The following is a 23,979-nucleotide window of genomic DNA, read 5'->3' on the forward strand; positions in this document are numbered from 1 at the left end:
TTTGCTTGAGGGTTTCAACTATGACAAGAGTGAAGCCGGGAGAGAGCATCGCTGCCAATACAAATTCATGACTAACCCAACCAAAATCATCCAGAAATTTATCCTCTATAATGTCATGCCTAGTAGCCACATGTCTGATTGTGTTGTGGAAGTGTGCCCCCTCATTTACTATATCCTTCATGGTAAACCAGTGGACATAGCTCGAACCATTGCTTGGGAGTTAAGGAAAGTCACTTTACAAGGGAAGGGTGAGCCACCAGCCCGCCTATTCTTCCCCGGTCTCATCATGGGACTCATTAAGGATACCGGTATGAAGCTTCCTTCTGCCGTTCATGAGAAAATTCGCAACCCCATCAATGATATTTTCATCACCCGTTTCATCATGGGTGAATCTAAGAAAGATAAAGGTAAGGGGAAGCAAGCTTCATCTTCTCAGGCACCTCCTCCACAGGAAGAACCCATGCCATTCCAACCCACTGCTGCCTTTGATTTTGCTAGCTACGTTCAGTGGCAACATCAAAGCAATATGCACACTTGGAATATGCTGACAGCTCAAAACCGTGCAAACACCTACTTCCAACAATCTCAGTATGTCATGCAGCAGCAAGTAGGCTACCCACAGGAGGTGATGGATCAGTTCATGACACCACAGGCTTTTCAGAACTATGTTAATTGGCCTGAGGGCATGCCAGGTCCATATGGAGGGGTTGGAGACTTTGCAGGGCATGAGAATGCAACCATGGGAGAAGATGTAGGTGGTGATGAGGATGATGATAGAGATGATCCAGCAAATGTACCGAGTGCTACATCTTCTCACGATGGCTCGGATGATGATATGCAATCTTAAGGAAGAGGAAAAGTCTTGAAAGCCAGTTCTTCATAGAGTGATTTTATCAAGCTTTCATTCATTTTCTTGCTGTCTTCCTTATATTTCATTTGCTTTATCTTTTGATACTTTTTGAACAATGTTACTTCTTTTGTGTTTTGATTTGGCACTAATGACTCAGTTTATTTTTGTATTAGTACAATCGTATTGTGTTATGTTGTATTGTGTTTCGTTGGCACAATTAATTTAATTAGTATTGTGATGTTCTTATTTATCTTAGTATTGTTTATTTTTGTATTATGATTAGTTAAATTCATGTTTAGCATATATTTTTTTTGTATGATCAAGTACCCTTTTGGTTTTAATAGCCAAAGCTTAAATTTCAATTCTCAGATGATTGATATTGATTCATAGTTGTGATTAAAGCGCAAAGCCAAGGTACAAGTTTTCAGTTTTTCTAGGTTTTTACTTGAATATGGAATGAGTACTTTGCGCAAATTTCATTTCATTTAGTTCTTTACAATAATTTATTTGTTTGTGAACCACGTAGTACTAGCCTAAAGTGAGGAAACCTCAAATGTTTGTACATATGCAAGGAGACCGGATTCATTGTTTAACTCAGTTTATTTATTTTAAATCCAATAATTGTTTTTAATTGTGTGAAGGCATGGAAGTGATCAAGGCACATTTTTGTTAAGGAGTGAAACATACTTGACCACAAATAGCCTACCTTGTGAGTAGAGCGAGTACTTGCTAACCCACTTGAGCCAAATGAATCAGAGTCATCAATTATGAACTGTCAATTCATAAGCACAATGCTTGATGAAGTTGCCTTTAAATTTTTCAAAATTCAGTTCATCTTTGACGCACTTTAGGACTCTGATATGTTTTTAATTGTTGAACCCTAAAATTTCAATGTTATTTGTCCCTTTTGCCTTAGAGTAGAGGAACATTCAATTAGGGTATTTGTTGATTCAAGTTGGGGAGAGAAGGTAGATGTAAATCTTATGTCAAGTACTATGGTGTAATTTTATCTTTGATCAAGACAACATGTTGTTGTAAATACAAAAAGAAAAGAAAAACAATGTGTACATGAAAAGAAAAAGAAAAAGAGAAAAAGAAAGAAAAATCCAAAAAGAAAATAAGTTGTCAAGATCAAAGTGCTTCATGTTTAAGCACCAAGGGTTTGTAATGATTGGTAGGAAAGGTTGTGAAATTTAATGGTTGATACAAGGAATGTTCCTGATTGTTAGGCTTTTTGATTTCAATTGCCCCACATATGACATTTCTTTTGTAGCCAAGCCAAGTTATAACCCTTAAAGACCTTTTGATCCATGTTCTTTATGCCTTTTGAAATGATATTTGGATGGACACATAACTTGATTGGAATGTTAACTTGATTTCCGGATGTGTGTTCATAACCCTCATTTGTTTGTTTTCAATTGTTTATCTACTTTCAAAGAAGTGTGTTAGGTGTGGTTCGTGAATATATGTATTATTGTTTTGAACTATTTGGCATGAGCTTTGTACATAGGACTCATCTCATATTAGTCGTAGAATTCTAAATTAGTTGGAAACTTAGCCTTGCACGCGCATTCATTTTGAATCATTATCTGAGAAAGTTTTCAAAACCTTTTGTACTTGTGTCTTGTTCTATTAACTTGTTTGATTTTCAATCTTTTGTTTGAGGACAAACAAAGAGTTAAGTTGGGGAGAGTTTGATAAGTGCTAGGAAGTGATATTTTCATGTTATATTTTAAGCACTTTTGTTACTTGTTTTGCAAGAAATTTAAGGAAAAGCCGAGATAAAAGTGATAATTGCCTTATTACGCTTTAATTGCTTTACTTTACCCAATTGTACAGGATTTAACCTCAAGACACTAAGCAAGCATGAAAAAGCCAAGAAAAGTGCAAAAGGCCGCAAGCACTACACTGCTCGCGAGGCGAGCACAGCAGCTCGCAGTGGCGAGCTTCAATTGAAGCCACAAAGCCGTGAGCACCCCCTTGCTCGCGAGGCGAGCAGAGCTACTCGCCGTTGCGAGTAAGGGCGGTTTGACCCTCCCAGGGTGACGTGGCAGAAGCTTAATGGGGAAGGAAACAGTACTCGCCATGGCGAGTAAGGCTGCTCGCGAGGCGAGCTCAAGCATAGTGGGAATTCTATAAATAGCCCACTTGCTATTCTTTGTAAAGATCTTAGAAAATATCTAGGGTTTCTATTTTCTTTTTAGTTTTTCACCTTTAGATATTTTTAGAGAGAAAATAGGGTAGTTCTTCATAGAGTGATTTTGGTTTTGGAAGTTGGATCTTTATTTCTTTGTTGAGACATCACAAGTGTAATGAATCCTTCCTTTTCAATCCATCCTTGCAAGGCTTCCATGATGATGTGTAGCTAAACACTCTTTGTTGGGATGAGAGGTACTTGATCTTTGCTAAACATGTAACCTTTTGATCTTGCAATATATGATTCTAGCAATTTATATTCAATATTGTTGTTATTCTTGTGTTAATGCTTTCAATAAGATTCAAGATGATTTGGACACAAACTCTTGAATCTAGAGCTAGAGTAGCAATATATCTTAGGTTAACTTCTTTGACAACTTTGTTAATCTTGTGATAATCACCATAATCAAGCTTTTAATGCTTTCGGATACTTAATCAGGCTGGACACGGTCGATTAAGTTATCCGATCGACTTTATTATTGTTTAAGGGATTTGGACACGAATGTTTAAACGATAACTTAGAAATAATTATATCACTTTGGACACGAAGGATAGTTTAGAATTGATTGTGATAATGTTGTTTACAAAGCTAGAATTCGTATGGATCATTAGGTTATGTGTGACGCTTGGTTAAGGAACGCTACTCCTAACAAGTTTCAATCCTTATTTATCTCAACTTTTACTTTTTGCAATTAGTTTAGTTAGTTACATTTCAATTTAAACAAACAAGTACTCTTAATACTTGGAATGATAGTCAATGTTAAACTGTCATTGATAACGCACTATTCCCTGTGGAGACGATACAAAAATACTTATCTTGTTTGATGCAAAATACACTTTCATCAGTGGGGAGACGATTTATAAGATATACAGCTGTACGAAATGCGTAACTCCAAAAAGGTGCAGGTAAGTTTGATGTATGAAGTAACGCTTTTCCAGTTTCAACTATGTGTCTATGACGTCTCTCAGCTGTGGCATTTAGTTCGGGTGTGTGGGGTGGGGTTGTATAGTGAGAAATACCATGAGTGGTAAGAAAATTTTTTAATTTGATGAATTCTCCCCCATTATCAGAATAAAGGGTAACTATGGGTAAATTGAAAAACTTTTCAACAAGGTTTTTAAATTTGGGAAAAATTATAGAGACATCTGATTTATTTTTTAAGGGGTAAAACCAAGTATATTTGGTAAAGTGATAAACAACAATCATATAATAAGAATAACCATCTATTGATTTAATTGGGGAAGGTCCCCATACATCTGTGTACAATAGTTCAAGAGGTTTTTTGCTAGAGAGACTCGATGTAGAGAATGGTAGCTTATGAATCTTAACTATGTTACAAGAGATACATGGTTGTTGATCCTTCTGTTTTATTTGCTGAATAAAGGGAAATTGTCTCAAGATGCGATCTGACGGGTGACCAAGGATGTGATGCCATGGAGGATTTGTGGAGGTAGTGAGAAAAGTTGCGGGTGTGGTGGATGGTTGTGGTAGAATGTAGAGGCCGTGCTTATGGTGACCTTTGATTAGAGGGGCCCTTGTCTTCAGATCCTTCACCAAAAAATGATCAGAAAAAAATTCCACAGATGTAGGGTTAGTTTGACAAAGAGATGAGACAGAAAGTAGATTTTTTGAGATTTTTGGAACATGTAAAATATGTGGTAATTTGAGAGGGTGAGAGAGAGTCTGAAGAAAAGTTTTACCAGTATGAGTGATGGGCAGACCAGAGCCATCTCCGACTAGTAACTCATCTGTGCCATGGTATGGAGTGCTGAGATAAAGTTTATCCAAAGCATTGGTGATGTGGTGTGTTGCACCAGAGTCCATGATCCAGTCTTGCAGAACAGAACGAGACATAGTGCGAGCATGATGCGTCGTGGGTCCATTTGGACGTTTTGGATAACCATGCAACTTGTAACAAATCTTGGCAGTGTGCCCTGATTTGTCACAATACTGACATACAACTTTCTTAGATTGAGTGGGTGATGTAGATCGGAGGGAGTTGGAGTTTGAAGGACCTTGTGTTGTACCTCGTCTCGGATTGTAAGGCTTTCCCTTGAAGACTGCATTGGCTGTGGCAATGGATGACAGAGAAGAGTTGCTGTTCGTGTTGTCTTTCCTTTTGAGATAGTTCTCAAAATCAGAGAGAAGATCATGAAGTTCTTCAAAGCTGATGGGATTTTCCCGGGTGCGGAGAGCAGTTGAGATCTCACGATATTCAGATCCTAGTCCGTTGAGAGTGTGAATGACGAGATCTACGTCATCCAAGGGTGAGTTGATGAGAGCCAACTCATCTGCAACAGCCTTGATGCTATGAAGATAGTCGGAAATAGGACTGGCTCCTTTGGTGAATCTGGAGAGTCTTTCCTTAAGATGCATGATGCGAGCACGGGTCTTGCTAGCAAACATTTTCTTTAGAGTGTCCCAAGCTTGTTGTGAAGTTTTCACATTGCCTAGGACAGTAATGATACTATGATCAACAGAAGTGATAATAGCATGCAAGATTAGTTGATCTTGCCTTTTCCAATATTTGAAATCAGGATCAGATTCAACAGGACATTTTTTGTGCCATCAATGAATCCACTAAGGTCATATCCAATGAAAAGAGCATTCATTTGGACATACCAAGCAGGGTAATTGTTACTTTTGAGTTTGATGGAGTGTTGGGTGTTTAGGACAATCACTGTTTTGGTGCCTACCAAAAAGGTGTTGTCATTGTTGTTGGCAGAAGTTGCTGTGGAAGACATGGTGTTGTGGAAAAAACAAAGCGGCCAAGGATCTTATGCTGTTAAGCTATAGGCAGATGATATCATATAAGATAAAAGAGTATTTGATTTTGAGTGCTTTTCATTGATGTACAACAGCTTACATATATACATAAGAATACCTTACAGTAAATGGAAAGATAATTACTTCTATAGTTGACCGAGACTCTATTCTATGAATTATCATTATATCCTAGTAAATGACAGTAATACATACTAATGAATATAATCATATTCTGATGAATATGTGTTGACTGAGATATCATACTTTAAATGCCAAAATATTATAATGAATGTCTATCCTTTAATACTGGGTTCCTCGCGATCCGATGAAGCTACATGCATTGAAATATCCTCGCGATCCTAATGCTTTGTTGGTGTTCAATTCTTACGCTTGAACCATGAACATCAAATTGAACATCACTTTTTTGTATGTTAGCTACCTTTGGCCTTGTATGTTAGCTAACTCGTATTCTCTAATGTTTCCTTTGATCATGTAGTTAAGAATCCCTAATATATAAACTGTTAATTGTACTTTTTTAGACCCATCTTGTATTTCCTTTTTTTTTCTTCTTTCCCACAAGATGAGTCTTACCAAATTTTTCATTTTAGTTTTAACGGATATGAAAACATAATTATTAAGTTCTTCATTGCAGTAAGGATTATTATTTAACATTCTATAAAATTTGAATTAGTGAGAGAAACTCCAACTTTTCTCTAAACTTTCTTTCCCCTTCGTTCATCGAGGAGGGGTGGTTTTAGGTCATTTTTTGGCCTAGAATCACCCCTCTACATCTTTTTTCTCTTTTCTTTCAATCTAAATAAGTGGTTTTCACATAGATCAAGTTTCTTCTTTTGTGTTTTTTTTTTTTTTTGTGATTTCGTCGTCTAAGTGCGGCGCTGTGTTGTTCGTCGTCTTGTGCGGCGTTTGATTTAACGTCTTTTCGCGGTGTTCGTTTAGTTCCTATTGAAAGATCGGCATCAGTCAATTACAAATTCAACAAATGATTTGGGCGTCAACGTTGCAGATCCGGAAGCATGTTAATTTCGGTGACTTAGGTTTTATCATATTTTTTGTAGGCATTTTGCTGTTTTATGCTATTAACTTGGGTGCTGTGAGTTTGTTTGCAGATTCACCCTTTACGTTTTTAGCGATGTTTGTATCTGATGTACTCTATCAATTTGAATGAATGAATATAGTTTGTTTTTGTCAAAAAAAAAAAAAAAGTTCTTCATTGCAACATGTGATTGCTTCAATCTTGTAGAAGATGCGTGAATGATGGAGAAGATTGTAAAAAATAAAACTACAAAATGACAACATACATTCCACGACTCAATTGTGATGGTCGCACTTCCACTTATACAATATTAATTGTGCTTCGAAGTAGAACTTTGCAAATTAGTGATCATTAAAGCAGACGATAAGAAGGAAAAAAGAATAAAATGTTAAAATATGTACATACAATTAGAAGAAGCAATGAATGAATTTATCTAATAACCCACCACAATCCATGTTAAAATTTTAAATTTGAATGACAAAGCCTATGATTGTAAAATTATTTAATGGATAAATTAACAAAGATAGTTTTTATAATTGATTTTTTTCGTTAAATTAATTTATTAGCCATTTTAATTTAATCTATCAACTAATTATCCACTAAAAAAATACTATTTTTTTTATATTTGATATCTATAAAAAAATATTTGATTTTTCACTATTAATTAAATAATTTACTTTGCTTTTATTTTTTTAAAAACATTTTTGTTTTTAATTTGACTCGGGCACAAGCCAATAAAAATATATCTTAACTCAAAAAGCCACAGTATGGCAAATTTGTGCCCATGTCTCCAAGGAACTTCATCCATCAGTGTAGTGAACAAGCAGTACCTAAGGATAAGGGTATATATGGAAAGTGCAGAAAAATATATGTTTCTCTCTTCTTTCTTCGCTCGTGTGAGAAGAAAGCAAAAAGTGGTAGGGACCACATATATCCTTTATCTCTTCAACATCTCCCTGCAGTGTCAAACACAAGAAATTGCTCATTTCTTTGCAATCTCTCTCTCATGCTTCTCTCTTCCCTAACTCTCTCATTCCAAACACAGTGTTAAGGAAGGTCGTGCATGTTAACTTGTTTATGGGATTAATGTAAATAATATGTCGTACATATTAGCATTATTCAAATTTTAATTCAATCTTTAAAAAACATTAACCTATCTTTGATTTCATGGTCTATCAAACGACAACATACTCTATCTTGGTCCAGTTCAGAAGTCAAGCACCGAGGAGTAGCTAAATGCATATAGTATATGAATCTTGTTGGATCAAAAACTTACTCTTACAACTACATTGCCCAGTTACAATAACTACTATGGTCTATTGTGATAACGTGAGGCAGTATACATATATGAGTTCAACATCAATGCACCAAACACATCGAGATGAATATACATTTTGTGCGTGAAAAAGTTGCTCGTGACCAAGTGTGAGTTTAAATGTTCCTCACGTTATCAAATTGTTGACATATTCACCAAAGAACTTCTGTTGCAACTCACTTTCGTGATAGCATCAATATTTGTCAACCTTCAATTTCGACAACGGGGTGTATTAGACTATTATATGTATACCCTCCGATCACTATTATAAGCAAAAAACCACATTTTAGGTTCATTTAATAAATGATGTATGTGGTATATATTATAAACCACATACATTATTTATTGAATCAACCGAAAATATAATTTTTTTTCTTCTTATAATAGCGTATATCTCTACATTTAATGTAGCAACGACTGTAATTGATTAGTCATGATTGAAATTTATTAGACTGTTATGTGCCTATCTCTAGATATTTTCTATATTAAGAGAATTAATAGAGCACCACCATTCCTTTACAACATACAATATAATAATTCTTCAATTAATGAAGAGGCAGTTTATTGTTTATAATTTTTTGGCTAAATACCATTTTTACTCCTTTTAGTTTGTCATAATTCTCAAATTAGTCCTTTAAATTTCGAAAGTTTTGAAAGTTCTGTCAAACTAAAAGGACCAAAAGTGATATTTGACCTAAAAATGTTTCCACTAAGACGGTAGAGATATAGCGTTAAACGGTAGCAAGACAGATATAGGTTGTTACTCTTGTAATAGTATATGGAGTAGCGGTTTTAGAATGCATGTATTATATTATAGCACACTTTGTAAGCTTATTTATTCTATTTTTTTTTTTTATAAGAAGTCAAATACTTGATAAGAAGTTCAAAACTAAAACTTTATCTTAAATATGATATATTCAAAACCGTAAAATTTTGAAAACTGATTTTTGTAGGCGTTTCTATTTGTAGTTTCTTGAATTTTAAAAACTGATTGTAAATTATTAGTTAGTAAAAACTAATTGTAACGTATCTAAAATTTTAAAAATTGATTTTTTCTATTTAAAGTCACTTGTTAGCATTACTCAGTAAAATATTAATGTGATTGTAAAGTAGACATGTAAGTTTAATGATTGTGTTTGAAGGAAAAAAAAAAACTAAAATCATGGTAGGGTATGACTATGATTATCTCATGCAATATGTGTAACACCATTAACACAAAAATAGACAAACCTCAATTTATCGATGGAGAAGACCTTTTGCACAAAATTAGTAATAAGTTCCAATCACAATTTTGATAGTGGACCAGCCCATGATGAAAACCAGCACTAAGGAATAAACACGTGTCTATCACAATTTTATCAATTATTGAAGAACGAAACCCTAAAGAAGATAGTGGTATTATAAAGCCAAAACCTAAGGCCAATGAATGAAATCACCTTGCCACTCTCTTTTCCTTCTTTCCAACTTGTTGTTTCCATATTTATTTGTCTACGTTATTAAGGTTTTCCTTTCTTCATTATGTCCTCTCCCCATTCCATTGTTTTCTTTTGTTTGTACGTTTAAAAGCATACCAAAACATGCTTGAAAATGTTATTATCTTTTAAACCGTGATTTCTCATATAAACATATTTTTCTCTTATTGCAGTAGGAAACGGTGTAGAGGAGACAAACCATACCATTAAAAATTAAAAAATGGAAGAACCTCCTGATGACGTGGAGAACACAACGCCACTCAAGGTGTGCTATGATCGTCGAGGCTCTGCAACAAGATTATAGAGCTGCATTGGGCATGGGTAGAATCAGTAAATAGGTAATGAAACCAAACAATGACGTCTATATTTGCATTTTGATCTTAACTTGCTCTTGCTTTCTTTTTTCGCTTGTTATCTTTTTTTTTTTAATTGCTTATATAATTTTTACCCTATCTTATTAGTACTAAATTGTATTAGTAGTGTTCACCTCTTTCTTTTCATTACTTGATATAATTTTACGCACATTTTACTAGAAAAACAAGTCTAACGCTATGGTGCACAAATGAAACAAGTTTTACATCATGCATAAGTTAGTTAATGTCTACCATTGAATTAACAAATTTTATCATTAAATTAAATGAGGTATACTTATTAATTCAATGATAAAAAAAAAAAAAAATCTGCATAGTACAAAACCGTTTTACTTGTCCATGTTAGACGACATTTAAAAACAAATATATAATCCAAAATGTGAAGAATCATATTTCAAAATCACATTAGAAGGAGTAAAAGTAAAAACAAGAAATAACTAATGTGGCTTGTTAGTATAGTGAAGTAGAATTCAACTAGTTCCAACTTGTTGGATCCTTCTCTCATTGTCGTGAAAGTAACTTCTCAGTACTTTGGAAGTTATTGTAAGAAAAGAACTCACTTTTAAACTTACTTTTTCTCACTCATTAATTTATAAATTTAATTTTTTATTTAGTAGTTGTATAAGCTAGAATAGTATGTACTAGTACTTATAAGCTAGAATAGAGGTTGGCATTTCAAGTGGTTGTGTGTAAAATATATGTACGCATGAAAGTTCACATATATGAAACTTTTAAACTTTGTATTATAAATTTAGTAATTTGAAATTAATACATGCAGGATTAGATGTGTACGGTTTTGGGGTTGTGTTTCTTGAAGCTGTTTATGGTCAAAGACCATGGACTAAAACTGAAGGGGCGCACTAGGCAAGATACATAACACTACTAGAAAATTCGCACTTTGCGACGGAATTTTGTGAGGGGTTAAATTCTGTCGCAAATTGTGAAGGATATAGTGATGGATATAGTTAAGTTATCCCTAGCGATAGATTTTGTAAGGGTTTTATCTCTCACTATATTTCCGTCACAAATTTTGTCGGAAATTTGAACGAACCAAGTTTATTGAGGGATTTAGCGATGGTGTAACTCCGTGTCTAAATATTCCGTCGGTAAAGCTGCTAAAACTTAGTGACGTCCTTTTATTCCGTCACAAAGTAATTTATTATCCTATTCTGGCAGAGCGGTGAGACTTGAACCAAGGACATGTGAGTAGAAATGGTCTAGTGTATTACCACTAGAGCATGTCACCTCTTTATGTTTTTATTTAAATTTTTTATATTTATAATGTTAAAACAAATTGTTTTATTTATTATGTTAAATCAAATCTTTTTGTTAAACCTCATTCGTTTTCTTTCACTCACGCTTTCAGAACTCTCAAATCTTAACCCAATTCCATCTTTCCACTCAAATCTAAACCTAATTCAATCTCACTTTAATTACTCTCAAATCCTCAGACCACTCGTGTCCTCTGTGCAACGGTTTACTCTCCTTCTTCATCTTCTCTCACATTCACTCTCCTTCTCCTTCTTCTCTCACTTTTACACATCACTTTTCTTTTCATCATCTTCGTCTGCTCTCGTCGCAAATTAGGTATTGTGTCTTCTTAATTTTTTCTACTTTGTTGTTTTTCAACGTTATTAATTTTGAAATGGGTATGTTCAGGTTTCTTCATCTTTACAGCGATTCATGTGTTCCTATCAAAGCTATGGCGGATGTACTGATACATAATCTGCCCCAAAATCTGCTTCATCTTCTCATGGTAACTTTTGGCTTAAACCCCAATGTTTTTGTTCTTAGCTGTTTCATTTAGGGTTTTAGTTTATATTCCTTTTTACACTAAAATTAAATTTTTAAAAAAATCACATTTTTATTCAAATGGGGTGATTTTTTAGTACACCCTACCCTTAAATTAAACATAAAAAGAAACAATTTTTTTAATCAAATGGGATGATTTTTACAGCACATATAACAGATGCATTTTTTTTGTTCACATATAAGACATGGTTTTATGCCGATCAACTAGTATTACGCACTTCAACTTATTAAAACTATCTTACTTAGTTATACTTAGGTTCTGTTTGGTAAAAAAAAAAATAGTGAATAGCAGCTGATGAGTTAGCATGTGGAGGATAAATATGGTGTTTATCCATAAAAAATTATGAATAGTTGATTCAATTTATAGTGTTTGGTATAAGTAACGGTTGAACTAGCTTACAAATATGAAATAACATAAAAAAGATACATTTTTTTAGGAAAAAAATAAAAAAAGATACATTTTAATTAGTATTTAAATTGTTTAAATTGAGATTGCAACTGTTTAAATTTTATTAATGCAGCTTAAAATTGCGATATCTATAATTTGATATTTAATTATTTTTATTAATGTAGTTTGGATTGCTTATATTTTGGGCCAAACTCAAATCAATTTGTTCAAACTCCAAGTAAGTATCATATTTATGATTTCAAATTCTTTCAAATTCATGAACTTGATTTCTTAAAAAAAAAAAAATCTGAATTTTATTTTTAGTAATGTAGTTTGAAATTGTGACATTTATAATTTGATCTTTAAATTAGGTAGATCGTAAGTAATTCACGTCTTCTACATACCCTTGTCTTCAATAAAACCAACAAAGTTATTCTCAGGTGCACATCAAATGCAATCCCAGCATCATCCGAAATCATACCCTTTTATTCTCCTGAAATTGCGTTTGTTAGTAACCTATCATCCCTTTACAATTTGTTCTTGCACACAGAGACAAACAAATACCCAAAACCCAAATTAATTAAAACCCCATCTAATACCCATTCAGATTCAAGCGCTGATGTATATATAAAGCAATTCCCCTCAAAACGAAGTGAAGATATTCATGAGCTATGAAAATAGAAACCGCTGATGTATAAAGCCATTCGTTATCATAAAAGATTCAACCGCTGATGTATGAAAATCAGCAAATATATTCATGAGGTTGATGATGATATTGATGATGTTGTTGGTGGTGGTGATAAGGTTGATGATGATGAAATTGAGAGTGGAGGATTAGAGTGTAAGAAGAGGAGGATCTCTAACTTTTGTTGTTAATTTTTTTTCTCTCGATTGGATTTGGAATGATAGAAGATGAAGATTAAGATTTGGGTTTTATGAGTGAGTTTTGAAGGTGGTGATTAACATTATGAAGAAGAGGTAGGAAGAAGATGAAGAAATGAAAATATAATTAGTTGTTGTTAACTACCCCATTTCTTTCTTTTTTTCTTTTCCATTTCTATTTTTTCTTTTCAATTTTTGTGGTTTTTTTAATTTTTCGATTTCTTTTTTAATTTATTTAATTCAGAAAATGATTATGTGAATTTTTATTTTTTTAAAATTCAAGAATTACACACGTGGCGTGCCACGTAGGCATTGACGGGTCAAAATTGACCAAAAGGATTAAAGTTGCAATGGGGCTAAATCTTAGAGGGCCAAAATTGTAGTTTTTGTATTTAGGGGGCCAAAATTGCAAGTTTTTGAAAGTTAGGGGGAAAAGTGCACTTTAGCCTTAACTAAATCAAAACACCTTTAGACAAATAAACAAAAATTGTGATGGATTTTTGTTGTTTGTGACCCCTCCAATACCATCGCAAACTGTGCGGATTTGATTTCCCTCCCAAAATTTTCCGACGCCCATTATTACGACGGATTTTGGGTTCGTCGTAAATTCCGTCAGAAAACATTTTGTGACAGATTTCAGCCCATTTTGGGACGGATTTCCGCCGTCGCAAAATCCGAATTTTCTAGTGGTGATACCAGAATGATTCCACACGTGAAGGGCAACAAAAGAATCATATGTATATAGATTTAGTGCTGTGTTAATTGAAACTGATTGTCGTCAAAGACGATGGACTAAAATTGAAGGGTATCAGCTTTTGAGTTTTCAGTGGGACTCATTTAGTTTTTTTTTTTTTTGACATGTATAATTGAAATGATTGAGTATAATTTAGTAGGTACACTCATTAATAAAAATACTCACATTGTAACAAAATATAAGTAAAAATAAGACAAACAAAAATTGATGTATTCGAACTAACAAACATCATGTGTAATTCCAAAAAGTATAGAACTAATAAAACTCTGTAATTGGCCGATAGAACTATGACAGAAAGTATTTGGATCAAAAGTAACTTGTTGGATCTTTCTCTTTCACATACTTAAAGTTTCGCTCTTCACGACAAAATCATAAGTGTAATATCATTTATAAAAGTTTGCATTTCTTCTTATGTTGAGACCGGTAAAATGTCTTTAAGGCGTATTGTTGGATAGTTTATTGAGAACTAAGTGCTCTGGTTTGTAACCGCACTCAAAATCTAGATAAACAAATGCACGATCAACTTCCATAAGTTTTTCAAGCTTTATCTATAGGTCTCTCCAATGCCATGTGCTTCTTCTAAGGATAAATCTTCGCGTAGTTCAATCTCAACCTCCACAAAATATAAAACACCGATGGTATATGTGTAGACACTGTCAATATGGGTAATTCCAAGGTGTATTAAAACAAGGTATATTAGTATGTGCAAAACTTCGGGAGGTACACATTGTCTTGCCAATGAAACTACATTTTCCATGACAACGCAAGACCAATTTGAGATAGTATAGATTTCAACCAAAAGGGCATGCAATTTTATGTGACTGTGCCCAACTATTTTTTTATTTGGGTTATATCCGTAAAAGTATCGATCAAGTTAATCATTATTAACTTTTCACACGGTGGTTAGGTTTTTTTAACAACATAATGGTTAGATTAAAATTGTTTTTTGTGTCATTTCTTGGGTTACATTAGAACACGTACGTTTTTTGTGATGATTAGTTAACAAAAATGAAATCCATTAAACTACTACCTATCCTTGTCAATGGATGCACCACACCTATCAATCTAATATTCATGTAATTGCTAACTTGGTCTGAGCATCGGATAAGGGGTGCAATGTGGCTGGCGAATAAGAGTGATGTGCTACATTTATCCATAGTCGTGCATAAGGATAGGTTAAATGCTAAAGCAACACTCATAGTAAATTAGTTTTGATTAATATAATGTGATCTTTGTGCATGTTTTTTTATCACGGTAGATTTTCATGTAATTTTAATAAAATCACCATGATACTAAAGATACTCCAAACAATTTAGGTTAAATATATCTTGATAAAAATTCTAATAATTAATTGATATTTAAAATAATTCTTCTCACGGTTTTTTTCCCCATCAATTTAGTAGATTTTAAAATTTTAATTTGGCTAGCCTAGAATTAATTCCAAAATGTACTTGAATACAATTTATGAATCCCATTCGTACCTTTTCACCAACTTGAACTACATCTATGCTCCTATCTAGACACAGAACATATTTATATTGCCATAAATTATGCAGAAGAACTTACGTACAAGTTGTTGATGGGGTTTAAAATGAGTAGTGGTAAGTTTCAGCATTTATAAAGCAATTTATTATTAAGAACAAATAATAGGGGTTGGTACAAAAATATTTTCAAAAATTTTTACTTCGATTTTATTGAACATTCATAAAAAAATATGAGCAATGTTATATCTCTAGAAAAATAACATCAAGAATTCTTCAAGAATAAAGAGTAGCCAATCACAATGCACTATTTGCCACAATTCAAGGAGGTGTGGCTGAGAAATAGGAAGTGAACAAATAAATCATCCAATTAAAATTTGTCAACTGTGTCCTGAAAAATTCTTGAAACTATTTTTCTTGAGAAGTAGCATTTTCCAAAAAATATTTTAATAATGTTAGCACGAGAAACAATAATTTGTTGATCTTAAACTCGAATTTTGAAAAATGAAAAGAGAGATTTGCAAATGATGGCCATGAGAACTTTTGGGAAAATAATGAATGGTAACATTGATTCACTTTTAATTTGTTGATATATGTTTACATTAAGATTAAGAGAAATGTACTTCCTTGTTGCTTTGAGATTCCCTGATGAATCAATAATACTTAGCTGTTACATGCATTCATACACGCAAATGTTTAAATGAGGTTGGTTGAGTTTTGTAATAAATGCATATATATCTACCATGTACCAACCCCAAGTATTTATTCTTAATAATAAATTGCTTTATAAATGCTGAAACTTACCACTACTCGTACTCATTTTAAACCCCATCAACAACTTGTACGTTCACGAAACTCCCTTTAAGAATTGTTCTTCCAAACAATAAGTGTATCTCACAAAGAATATTTTGTTGTTTTTGTGGTCATCCTTTGTAAAAGTTTTAAAAACATTGGCTCTTTGATCCATCAAACGCTCTAAAAATCAATAACACACATTTTTTTCCACCCCCAACATCACCATCTCAAGAAAACCTTCTCATATACTAACAAAAACAAAGTTGACGGAAAACCAAGAACAAAAAAGCTAGTAAACGCATATTGCCAAAGAGATTTGCCCCGCAATTCACTCGTTCATGTATTTTATCAAGAAATTAAGGTATATATATACACCATTATATGCTTAGTATAGCAGCTATGTAACATGTCTCTATAGAGTCACACACACGTCATGAATGAAGCATTTGAGTGATCATTGTAGTATCTTCTTATACGTGATTTGTCTTCTTTAACATTTTTCTTAATTGTGGCTGCAGTAGGAGATGGTGCGTAGGAACCTCGGCGAAGAACACGGCGACATTTGAGGTGTGCTATGGCGACACAAATGTGGAGCTTACAGTTGGGCATGGGTGAAATCGGTAAATAGGTAAATATAAAGCGGCCTATATTTGCATTTTGTTCTTCCCTTGTTCTTGCTTTCTTTTCTTGGATTGCTCTCTATTTTTATATTCTATTCATTGCTTACATTTTTTTTCATCCCATCTTTTCAGTGGTAAATTTTGGTGTTCCCTCTTTACTTGTCTCAAACTTTTTACTTTTTACTATGAACACAAAATATAATGTTTAAATAAATAAAATGTTAGGTGATTTTATGATTGTGTTTGGGCAGTAGTAGGAGTAGCGGGTTAAGTAACAAAAACATGAAAATAGTCAGGTTGTTATGTCATTGCAGCTGTTAAGTAACTGATATACAGAATAGGTGCCACAGTATACTCTTCATACACAACAATTCATTAGATTGCATACTGAACTTATTTTAGTCGGACAGCACTTGTGTGACATTATGTCACGGTGACATTAAATCTAGGCCACACAACACACATTGCCACACAATATCTGGGCCACACAACACATACAACACATCTGGGCCACACAACACACCACCTTTGTGTGGCCCAGATTTAATGTCACCGTGACATAATGTCACACAAGTCCAATCCATTTTGGTCTTACTGTCAATTTTCTATATCTTATTTCTTATCATGTATCCCATTTCACCACTATACATACGAGGTAGTGTTGCAAGGGGAAAATGACACAAAGAAAACATTTTTGTAACAATAAGGGTTAAATGGCGCTCAGATGTGTTTGATCAGTATAAACAAAGCACTACAATTTTATCATTATAACCAAGTTACTTTCATACCATGATTAGTTTTGAATGTTTTTGGATTTTGCTTTTGTTATTTAATCTTTCCCCTGCTTTTCGCTGATTATTTCTGTTGTATATATTGACAGGAAAATGTGACAGGAAAATAGTGATATTGAATCATAATGGATAATGAGTCAATCACTATTTTGGTTATAGTAGCAAAACTGCAGTGCTTTGAAGTTATTCTACTGTGCATGACTTGATTTGTTGGCTTAGGATGCACTCTTTTATGAATTGGATGTAACCTTGAGAGGGATATAGATTAATTAGAAGTGGTTGAGTTATGAATATTGTACATAATGCCTTGTCTCATATTGAAGGAATTGCATGTAACTTTGGGATCAATGGTTGTAAAAGGGATTTATGGCTACTATAATGTAAAGTTTCATATTGAATGAATGAAGTGAGGATGTAACTTTGGGATCAATGGTTGTAAAAGGGATTTATGGCTACTATAATGTAAAGTTTCATATTGAATGAATGAAGTGACTTTGTTCTCAGATTATTTTGTCCATAATTAAAGTAATATAAACTAGACCATCGACCCGTGCTCCGCACGGGTCTTATCCACTTTAATAGAAATCAATAAGTTATATTTTATATTTTCATTGATATTAAATAAGTCAGGAAAAAGCGTATTACCATTGAAATGAGTTGCAGACAATATTAATTATCATAAATTATAAAATATTTCTGTAGACTTTCATTTGATGGCTCTCCAATCTATTTACGCATATAAGTGTTTTATTAGTACACACATCACTGATTTGGAAATATTATTAAAAACATTTTATAAGAACGATTGAGTACTATGATCTATATGTGGCAGTAAGCAAAGATACAAAGTAAAAGGATTATCCAACAGTTGCTATTAGTTGGATGATCAAAGCATACAAAGTAGGCATGTAGTGAGGATTAAAAGCTAGCATGAATTTCTTTCTTTTTATTCGAAGAGAAAAATATCTTTCGTGAAGACTTTCAATAGATATCTTTCAGTTTTGAGGAAAATAGATATGAAGCTAGCATGATAATCTATTTATTTTTTATTTTTTTAAAAAGAAGATATATCGACATTAATTCCTGTAAGTGTTGGTCCTTAAGCCAGATCATCGGCTATTCAAGTGAGGAAAACATCAAAGCAATGTTATCGGTTATCGAGGTCCTTATTTGTATATATAAGTTCATTTATATACTACCTTTTCGCATGTAGAGTTTCTTACACAATGAGTAGTGATTAATAATACAATTTTGCTTAGAGAAGATATATAACCTGATACAAACTTGGTTCTATGAATTTTATCTCCTTTGATGCCTAAACAATTTCTTTACACGATACTTGGCTGATCCACGTTTGGTCATTCGGTCCCTTGAGTCAAGTGGTAAATATTATGTAGCAACTTACACAAATTGCAGACGTGGTCTGCAATTAACTCAACTCTAGATTAAACATATTGCTTATGTCATGCTAAAGAGAAGCAATAATTGAAAAAGTATGACAACTTATTCCATTAGCAAATAGGGACTCCTCAACAACATTGTTGAATTTTAGTTTCCTTCAAAACCATCCATGATAAAGCATTTGTCTGTCATGGCACAACAACTACCATCAGATGATACAAAATGCAGAATAAGCAAGTCATTAGGGGCAAAAATATGGGGAGGCACACACATTTAGTATCATGAAAGATAAATCAACTTTCCCATTCAAATTTCAAAGCATCACACACATTTCTTATTGTCATTGCTAGCATTACAAAGAATATTTGTATTCTAAATTGGTAGCAGAATAAAGCAAGAGTGAGGGAAATGGATACAACCACCAAGACCATATAACAAAACCAAATACCAAAACAATTCCTTCCCTATTTGTTGTATGAATCATTGTATATACCGCAAATGATGTAAGTATGAAATGCAAGAATTCTATTATAACAATTATAGCCCTCTTATATTTGTTTCATGTTGTACACCATACATATTGAGTTTGATTTTCTCCTTTCATTTGGAATGGACATTAGCCTTGCCAATATTTCTTTCATCCCTTAATTACAGTAGTTATTATATTTTAAATTTGACAAACTCCAACTATGAAACCTCTTCTCTAAACATATACTGATCATATATTGATATACTGCTAACATCATGAGAAAACATACAAAAAAACATCATCTCATATTAGAAATTCTATACAACAGAAACTCACAACCCAAAACAAAATTGAGTAAAGCTTTAGGTGTGACTGCCAAACTGCCTTGCGCTGAGCATTGTCATCAGTGGGCCGTGATAGGAAAAAACTCAAGTTCAAATTTGAATTATTGAGTTGCTCCTTGCTGAGCAATTGCCGAAGCAGATGAGAGAGGTAGAGGGGATCAGTAAGAAAGAGAAAGGGACATGAATCATCTAATTGGAAACAAAGCAGAAATATAAGCCAACAGATAAACTGAGAAATCAGAATGGCACAATAAGTAATAAAACACCTTCTGTTTTATCTTCTGTGCAGCTGCAGGATCCTTCTCATGAATCATCTAATTGGAAACAAAAATTATATCCCTTAAATGACAACGACTTTCTTTGACCTTGCTAGCAAGGAACATGCACGCTGTTGCAATGATCTGTAAAAATGTTCAACAATTGGATTATTAATTCAAATAAACCAATCTTTGAGTTTATGTTGCTTTTATATCTATCATTTTCCTGATATAAAGCTCGAACGAAACTACAATCTCTCGACATTAAAATCTCAAATAATAAAGCACTAATATGTTGACGATTCTGACACTTGATTAACAGAAAACTTCAAGAAGAAAAATGCTTAATTTTCTATGATTTTTGTCCTATACTCATTTTTGTATGTTGAAAATGTATCAATGATTTCAATCAAATTTTCATAATATACGATATGCTAATCAAAATATGCTAATCTTCACAAAAAGGTAACGAAAATGAACACAGTAAAGAGCCCATTACATATACCATGTATCTGCAAAAGAAAATCAAAGAAATTAATGTGCACGCCTAAATCTTGATAATTAACAATAAAAATATGATACAGAGACAAACAAAATTGAAAATGTGAACAGAAATCAGAAATAATATCCTTCAAAATCATGCTGAAACTAACTACACATACCTTGATAGGTTTAAGATTCCCTCTATGAGTAGACTGTAGAACCCCAATTACTATCAAAACACAAAAGCCTTAAACTACTATCCCTTCTGATTGAGTCTGTAGCGACCACATAACACAACATCCAGAAGGATAGAACAATGTAGGGGAAGTTTTGTTGAATGAATGAGAAAAAAAACGAAAAGAAAATGTGAGGGAGCCATAAAATTGATTGGAGTGGTGAAGAGAGGAAAAAATTGAGGGATGTGGGAAGAAAAAATCAACGAAAAAAGGTTGTGATTAGAAGAGAAAAAGTGCATCAGTGAGAAAGAGAAGAATAAGAGAGAAGGCTGGTTGGGAAGAATAAGATGAAGGGGAAAATATATAGAGTAATTAATTGGTGGAAAAGAGGGGCCCAACATTAAATGACAGATACAAATGGAGAGAATTTGCAATTTGAAATCAGCATTTATGACTGTTAGTTGGCAATTCAAATTTTGCACATGAAAAGTCACAATAAATTGGAGGAACCCGCCATCTCAGACTCTGCATTTAAGGGAGCCGCATAGCTTGTTGTGAAAGCTTGGTAAGGCACCTAAGGAGGGAAAACACCAAAGCTATTATGATTTGAAATTCAAATTTCAAATCATGAAACAGCATTTAATGAGTAACCATCAGCTTGTCAGCTTGCAAAGCACGATTTCATTAAGTATTTGGGAGGGAAATTAGCATAGAATTAGGGCTAAGCCAATTGCTTGACCTAATTGGCTTTTAGAGTAAGTATGATTGTTCAGGCTACAATAGTAGTGATGGTATTGCAGAAAAAATGTATAACACTATTGCAGAAAAAATGCAGCCAAACAGTATGTTATATTGCATCTATAAGAACATCGGATTGCATCCAAAATGTATTCAAAATGCAGCCAGAAAAATGCAACCAAAATAGCCTGAAAAAACCAGAAAAATGCAACCAAAATAGCTCGAAAAATGCAACTAAAATGCAACCAAATACCAGAAAACAGACTGTGCAACCAAAACAGCAAAAAAATGCAGAAAAAATGCAACCAAAGAGCTAAAATGCAGATTGTGTTTACACTTGTATCAACTAAACTAATCCTGAATTTGTACCAAATTAAAATATCCAAAAAGCATAACACTCTGCATCAATAGAAACTGATATTGCAACATAAATAAATTCATAACACTAATGAGTGTACTTTGTGTTTACACTTGTATCAACTAAACTGATCCTGAATTTGTACCAAATTATCATATCCAAAATAACTTGTATCAACTAAAGTGATACTGCATTTGTGCCAAAACAGCATATCCAATAAACATCCAAAATAACTTGTATCAACTAGGATTTTCTGATGAAAGTTTTAATGTTTAGCCATGAATCACTAGATACAAATTATAGCATATCATCAATAACAAAAAAAAGAACAAGAGATTGTGTACCTTTGAATTAGGTTGATGAAGGATAACCGTAGACAACGCCGACAACTATGAGAGGGTAACTACCCTCATTCCGTCTAGCTCTAGGTTTTCTCACCAATCTTCAGAAAGAATTAACCGTGGCAGGGACCTCTCATTGGGCTTATCTAAATGGTTCAACCCATCGCGGTCCATTTAGTAACAAAAGCCCAATCACTCAAATTCATCATATAATTAGTGTTTAACACAATATACCATAATTTATATTATGACATCAACTTATAATAATTGATTATTGTCAATCCATAATTGATTAATTAAATAATTAATCCAACAATCTCCCACTTGGATGACAATACTCAATTACTGAAAGAATAAAAAAAAAAATGCACTTGTCATAAAGAATTTAAAAATTTAAAATTACATGTATGGTCAAAGCACTAATCATTCAAAAGAGAAGTAAGCTTTAATGCTGCAGAAATTGAATCCGATAGGGAAAAACAAATCATACAGATCAAAGACTCACTTTTCTAACAAATGATGAATTTATAGTGACACATTTGAATTAAAAGGAATATGTCACTAAAGAATAGCCTAAGCATTTTAAAAATGCTATAACAAACTCCCACTAACCCAAAATAACATAGACTTGATCAAATCATTATGAGTTACAATACTCATATATATAAGTCTGTGGTTAGTGGTTCTGCCAATGAGTTTTTAATATTACAGAAGTCCTATATCCACATAGGTACATGAATAGTAATTACTTATAGGGATAGCCTATTAAGAGTGTAATTACATATAGTCAAAATAAATGTTCTACGACATTCAATTAATCCAAGTTTTACAAAAATGTGACTATGAAAATCCATAAAAGCAAAATAGGAAATTCAATAATCCCCAAATTGGATTAACATAGACACGTAGTTTAAAGAAAAAAATGTGGATTAATGTGGCCACTAGAATGTCAATATCAAAAGAACATTTATGATTATCTCAAATTATAAGTACCACAAGAACACAATATCATACTCGATAGGAGTATTGATATTATACATTGTACTTACTATTTATGACTTCAAAAATGTGGAATGTTGGTAAAACAGAAGCACAATGTATATTTGCATGCCAAGAAGTTATTGTGCATATTCCAACAAAATTGACTTAAGCATCCAATTATGATGCTCATTGAGATCGATAGAATTTTAACATATATCTCAATATAATAGAATGAGACTAAAGTTTAAAGTCTCTTAAGCTATGCCATATTTTATAGTGTGCACAAGAGTATATGGCGATAACGACAATAATATTGTGTACACATTTCTCTTGATCTCACATATATATATAAACAAGAGTGAGATTTCTCATTTGAGCTCATAATATATAATATTGTGTACACACTCCCACTGATCCCACATATATATAAACAAGAGTAAGTGGGATTCTCATTAGTGATCACTGATACAAAATATTATAATAATGTAATATTCAACAGTGGGATACTCAATTACTAGTGCAAGATTATCAACATAAGTGGTTATATAATTTTAGCCAATAGAGTTTCATGAACTCAACCACATATTTTGCACATGAGCATAGCAGAATTATTAACACAAGTGGTAACTCAAGAATAATATGAAACCCCCATAAATACATATTTTATCAATGACAGATATTATCAAGAATTGGGTTTCGTAGTTAAACACATATTCTGCATTTAGAATTAAGGAGAACGTAAATTTTCATTTAAGAATTTCATAACACAAGATCTCCTTTTCACAATTAAAATTCCACAGAATTTTATAAACATAGTAACCGTTATATGACAGAGTATGATGATTATATAAAAATTTATCATCATATGAGTGAGATGAGTCTT

At 33.0% G+C, this 23,979-nt stretch overlaps 3 long non-coding RNA genes across 7 annotated transcripts in view; 2 read left to right on the forward strand and 1 right to left on the reverse strand.

Annotated features, from left to right (window-relative positions):
- The window catches only part of LOC146926396 (uncharacterized), an 88,207-nt gene that overhangs the window by 42,856 nt on the left and 21,372 nt on the right, over positions 1–23,979 (forward strand). The window lies entirely within an intron of this gene.
- Positions 9,498–18,049, forward strand: LOC146926398 (uncharacterized). 2 transcript variants are annotated; one of them, XR_015034127.1, is made up of 6 exons: positions 9,498–9,683; positions 9,828–9,992; positions 11,685–11,781; positions 12,411–12,463; positions 16,656–16,765; positions 17,638–18,049. It is a non-coding gene; the product is annotated as an uncharacterized LOC146926398 (long non-coding RNA). The 2 variants fall into 2 exon arrangements; XR_015034126.1 differs by lacking the exons at positions 9,498–9,683; positions 9,828–9,992; positions 11,685–11,781; positions 12,411–12,463 and adding an exon at positions 16,040–16,498.
- On the reverse strand, positions 18,837–20,976 carry LOC146926399 (uncharacterized). 2 transcript variants are annotated; one of them, XR_015034124.1, is made up of 2 exons: positions 20,682–20,976; positions 18,837–20,163 (listed from the first exon to the last, which is right to left on the reverse strand). It is a non-coding gene; the product is annotated as an uncharacterized LOC146926399 (long non-coding RNA). The 2 variants fall into 2 exon arrangements; XR_015034125.1 differs by having other exon boundaries at positions 18,837–20,531.

The sequence above is a fragment of the Medicago sativa genome, chromosome 4 (assembly GCF_051527215.1).
Source record: "Medicago sativa cultivar Bolivia chromosome 4, Bolivia_mono, whole genome shotgun sequence".
Taxonomy (NCBI): domain Eukaryota; kingdom Viridiplantae; phylum Streptophyta; class Magnoliopsida; order Fabales; family Fabaceae; genus Medicago; species Medicago sativa.